Source organism: Coffea arabica, chromosome 2c (genome assembly GCF_036785885.1).
Source record: "Coffea arabica cultivar ET-39 chromosome 2c, Coffea Arabica ET-39 HiFi, whole genome shotgun sequence".
Lineage (NCBI taxonomy): Eukaryota > Viridiplantae > Streptophyta > Magnoliopsida > Gentianales > Rubiaceae > Coffea > Coffea arabica.
In genome coordinates, this window is record NC_092312.1 from 23,628,401 (window position 1) to 23,634,182 (window position 5,782).

A 5,782-nucleotide genomic window follows, 5' to 3' on the forward strand; every position below is an offset into this window, starting at 1 on the left:
ATAAACGTCAAGTATTAGTGGCTAATCTCTAGAAAATATCTCTCTAATTAGCTTTTAAAACCAAGGACTCTTCCAATTCTTGGCTAACTAATCTAAAAGCATAAAATATTTAACCAGCATTCGTCAGCAAATGATTCGACTATTAAGCAAAATCTCAACATTAAAACTCATGAATCAGCAGGCTAACATAATCATTCACATTCTCTTTCATTCATATACACTTTTTCATTTTTTTCTTTTATTTTTTAAGATATTTCCCACACTTGATTTTTTTTAGGAGAAAATGTTTAGTCCTTAGACATTCAAGTCTTTGACGCGAATTTCGACATCTACCAAATGAAGGAGTCTGGTTACTCAACTTTCATTGTTGAAAGATCACATACTCATAGTTATCGCTACTTTTTGATGCGAAAGGTGACACTTTTGGTGAAAACCCCCAGTTACTAGACAGTGATAACCAGTGAAGTATAAACAAATACTTTTCACAAATAAGAAACAAAATAAAATTAAAGACAACATCAGTCCGCTTTACTTTCCAAACATGGAGAACTAAGATTAATAACTGAATCAATTTACATCAAAAATGTTTAAAAAATATTAACAATACCTAGAAAAGTTAACCAAACATTGTAAAAATCACAAAATCTTAAATATTCACCAGAGAGACACTCTTAGATCTTACCACATGTGAGAACCCGTATTTTCCTAATATTTTTCCTAGGGTTTATTTCCCCTTAATTGCATGTTTTCTGCATTTTCTGGCTTAAGAATATTTTTTGGTGGATTTTATGTGTAATTATAGCTTTTAGATGATTTTTCTAATATTGGAGAGTTTTTAGAAAATTAAGAATATATGTTGGACGTGGGACCCACTAGTGCGAAAAGTTCGGAAAAATTCGGCCAATTAGGTTAAATTCCGGATACTGTGTGAAATTTATCGGGTATTAAGAGATAAGTAGAGAGTGGGATTTGATTGATGTGAGAGGAAAAAGAAAGATAAGAATGCACTTAATTGAGTGACAAGTGTCACCATCTTAGGGGTTGAAGCTTATGACTTACTATTCACTTTTTTTGACTTTTGACCCATTTGATTAAATATCTTTAAAATTGCTCAAAAATTACCATTTTTCACCCCTTGATGGCCGACCCTCCCTAGCAAGAAGAAAGACAAAACTCTTCAACATCTTGGCAAATTCCTAGCTCAAATCATCCAAACTACTTGCTTAAATTAGTTTTTACTCCATAAAATCCTTCCATTTAGTGTTAGTGGTGAGTTTGGTGAAGTTTTTTGAAGAGCTAAGGTGGTCTACAACTTCCTCTCTCTTGTTTACTTGGTAAGTGATGCTTAAACTTCCTCCTACACCTAATGATGCTTAAGTTATGCTTAGTAGTGGCTAAAGTGATGAAATTTGGGATTTATTTCTTGATTTGAAGTGATTTGGTGAAGTTTTTATTTTTTTGAGGAATTTTCTGGTTTAATGTGATCATGGTGTTGTGGTTATTTATGATGGTTGATAATGAAGGGTAATGACTCTAGTAGGTGTGTTTGATAAGAATTTGCAATCAATTTTGGGTTTGGAATGAATTGAGAAAAGTTAGGGTTTGATAACCCCTAATTCTGTTCGGTTTTTGATCATAGGGTTAGAGGCCGAATTGGACTTTGTTCAAAACATGAAAGTTGTAGGTATTGATGTGTTTGAGATTCCTGTAAAATTTCAGGTCATTTGGATTAGTGTAGAGTGAGATATGTTAATTTTACTGTTTCTGTTCTGGGTTGATCAGAATGCGAAAACTGAACTGGTAATTGGCCATTTTGACTGGATTTGCTTTGGATTTGGATGTTAGTGTCTTCTGATGAAATGTATCTGGATGTCTTAGCTACCATATTCCTTTGGAATCAATGCATTTGGACCTGTATAGACTGAGTTGTATGAATTACAGCATAGTGTGATTTGTAAACCTGCAATTACGGTTCTGGTTTGGTATTCTGCATTTTTGACCTAGTTGTGCTAGGATTTGGACTGAGTGGCCTTCTACATTGTTGTAGCCCTGTCTTTTAGCTTCAAGATGGTGGGTTTTACACCCTCATCCGATAAGCGTAGCGCATTTTGTGCCATTACCGCATTAGGAGGCCAAAACTGTTTTTGTTGTTGGGTCAAATGAGTTACGATTCCTGATTTTCTGGTTTGCTATAATGCTGGTATATGTTTGCAAAACCCTATTGGGGTTGTGATTGGCATTGCTTTATGACTCGTTATCGAGTCTCATTGTACTTGCTTACGTGTTCTAGGGCGTGACGGTGGTTCACGACATTCTCCTGACGGAAGTGCATGAAATAGCACTTAATTGATTGGTGAGTATACTACTCACTTAATTGTTACAATGTGGCTTTGTTATATGTGAATTTGATGCCTTGAAGGCTTACTTGGCTATTGGAATTGATAGAGGTGAGGGTGTACTTAACCGCCCTCACCCCTTGTGATCTCATTCATGACTGTTTACCGTTTACTGAAATACTGCAATTGATATATGAGATATTGAATTCCTTCCATGAAAACTGATTTGGTGTCGTTTGGATGAATACCCAACGGCCTTACTGTATTACTGAGCTCAACCTCGTTGGTGGTCAATTGAATCGAGCCGGCGAGGGCTTGGTCGTGAAAATTGACTTGCCACGGGGACTGTACTGGGGAACCTTGTAGTAATGAGACTCTTGGTTCCGGTATACTCGAGTATTACCAAAAGCTACTGAATTGGAGTGCGGGCCCGATTGGGGTATGTTTGGTGGAAGGAATGGAGTGAAGTGAGGTCTACGGTCGGGCATTCTTAAACATTGACGGAGGGTCAATGAGATTGGATCAAGAATGTAAGCGTGGAAATGGGCTCTTGAGAGCCATCCGTATCCTTTTACCGACTTGTTTTAATTCTTAATTGTGTACTCGAAATGAAAGATTATGCTTATATGATCCTTGTTGCTTATGTGGTAGTAACTCACTGGGCTTAAGCTCATTCCGTTCCATTTGTTTTCCTTACAGGAAAATGACCACTTTTGGAAAGATTATACTTGTTGGTTGTCAAGTTGAGCTCATGTAAATGTATCTTTTGGATAGCTCTTCGAATGAAACCCTAATGTGTATTGGGTTCACTTTCTCTTGATTGGCAAACCGAACATGTATATTTGTAATGAATGGTTTTGATATGCCGCTTTGGCTTGAAAATGTTATATTTCAATGTGTGTATGTTTGGTTGAATTTCGGATCAACTCGTATTTCAAACGGCAAAAGAAAAAAATTTTGCTACTCTCGGCCTAGTATCTGGATTCTGACGTGTCCAGCACTGTTCATCATCGGTTTCGACTTTTCTTCGTTTTTTTTATTTTTATTTTGTGATTTTGACTTGGTTGCGCGCATCGGTAAGTTCCGGAACGTATTAAATCGACGTAAACTGATCCGTTAGTCCTGGCGAGAGCTGGGCAGGCAGTCCGCTAACCTCTTTGGTTCGCCTTAGGGGAAGGTGGGGCTGTCACACCACATCATACTTAACAAATTAGCACATAAAACCTTAACAATAGTCAAATTTCAGAATCTAACTATTGTTTATCAAGGATAACTACAAAAATGCATAACAGGTGGGAAAATTTGGATAAAATTTTAAAAATAAATCAAATAAAAACTTTCAACAAAAATACCTACACTTGCACTTTTTCAATATACTACCCCCGACCTAAATCTTATATTTATTTACAAAACAATGGATAATACTAATATCTCTTCAAGAAATATTTTCAGTTATAAAGCAAATCAGATTCAAAGATCAAGTGCAATTGAAAGGGACAAAGACTGCTGAAAACTGTTGGACGCTTGGATCGGACGTCCGATAATCATTGCGCAACTTCAGACGCATGAAGAACTCCACCATCGGACGTCCGAAGAAAATAAAACATTTCCCTTGACTCACTAACCTCGATCGAACGCAAGTATCGAACGTCCGATAGGATCGTTCAAATTTGACGAAAGCTGTCGGACGCTCACAAAGACAATACCGGACGTCCGATAGAATTGAGATATTCCTTCTAACTCATTGTCTGCTTTCGGATGCAAGCACCGGACGTCCGATAGAATTGAAGAAGATTTTTCAAACTCACTGCCTACTGTCGGACGCAAGAAACCAGACTACCGGACGTCCGATACTCCAACGGCTAGTTGACTCTTCAGCTACTTTCTATCCGTTGGAAGCATTAATGAAGCACTTTCTTGGTCTCCTATAAATGGAGCATGGTCAGAAACTTCAAATAACTTTTGCACACTGAAGATACAAAAGATCTAGAGTGATTTTAGTGAGAAAATACTCTCCAAGGAAGATTTGTAGTCTTAGTGGTGTGAGGTTCATTGTAAGCTTTTCATTTGTGAGTGAATACTTCCTGAGTGTAGCTCTACGAGGGTTATCCTGAGGGATAGTAAAACTTTCTAACTTGACCGAGTGGAGTTTGGGGCAAGAAGGAGGTGAACCTTCCTTTATACACAAGAGTGATTGTAATTCATCAATTTGAATTAATCTACAAGTTCAAGAGGAGTTGGGTAGTTAATTGGTTTGCAATTCTTTCCTTTTTATTTACTTATTGTTACGTTTGTGATCTTTACATTGCTTATTTCTTTTACTTCTCTCAAGTGATCTTGTTCATTCATTAATTGATTCATTGTGTGATCACTTAGAAAAGAGGGTAAATTTCATATTGAGCAAAAAATGCCCATAAGTTAATTAGGTTTTTAATCAACCTTATTCACCCCCTCTTAGGTTATCTTCGATTCTTACACAGTTTTAATTTTCCTTGTATAAACGGTGCCAATTTACTACTTTATATTAAGTAGTAGAATTTGTACTAACTCGTCTGAACTTTGATGTTTTGTAGTGCATGCACCGATCTCTCCGTAACATACTACCATTTAATCCTAAAATTGAGAAAATGGCAAATAGGAGAAGGCGTTTGGCATGACGGAAAGCTCAACAACAAGAAGTGGAGAGTGAAGGTGAAATTGTAATTGAATTGCTCCATTTAGAAGAAATGGCAGAGGAACACACAAATCGCAATCAACAAGTCTTAAGAGATTTTGCTTTGCCATATACGGAAGGATCTCAAACAATTATTGCACGACCGGCAATCAATGCAAATAACTTTGAGATTAAGTCAGCACTGATTCAAATTCTCTGACAAGAACAATTTGGAGGCACTACAACGAATGATCTAAATGGTCATTTAGCTAATTTTGTGGAGATTTGTGACACAATCAAGATTAATGGAGTTAGTGAAGATGCTATAAAGTTTCGATTGTTTCTTTTCTCTTTAAGAAATAATGCTAAGGTGTGGCTTAATTCACATGCACCAAACACTTTCACTACTTGGGCCGATTTATCGAAGGCTTTCTTGAATAAATACTTTTCACCTAGAAGAACTGCTAAACTACGCATGGAAATATCAAGTTTTGGTCAGTAGGATGGTGAATCATCATATGAGCCTTGGGAGAGGTACAAAGAGTTGTAATGGAAATGTTCACATCATGGACTTCTCGAGTAGCTAATTGTACAAATTTTCTATAATGGTTTAATATATCCTATGAAAACTCATATTGATGCTGCTACAGTGGAGCACTTATGGGAAAGTCGGCCAATGAGTCTCAACAATTAATTGAAGAAATGGCGGCCAATAACTACCAATGAACTAACGATAGAGGTAATACTAAAAGACATGCAGGAATGAATGAGTTGAACGTTTTAAACATGTTAA

The 5,782-nt window shown here is 36.7% G+C and overlaps 1 non-coding gene across 1 annotated transcript; it reads right to left on the reverse strand.

Moving 5' to 3' along the window:
* Nucleotides 1–5,455: 5,455 nt before the first annotated feature.
* On the reverse strand, nt 5,456–5,562 carry LOC113728282 (small nucleolar RNA R71). Its single transcript, XR_003458011.2, has one exon. It is a non-coding gene; the product is annotated as a small nucleolar RNA R71 (small nucleolar RNA).
* Nucleotides 5,563–5,782: the final 220 nt, after the last annotated feature.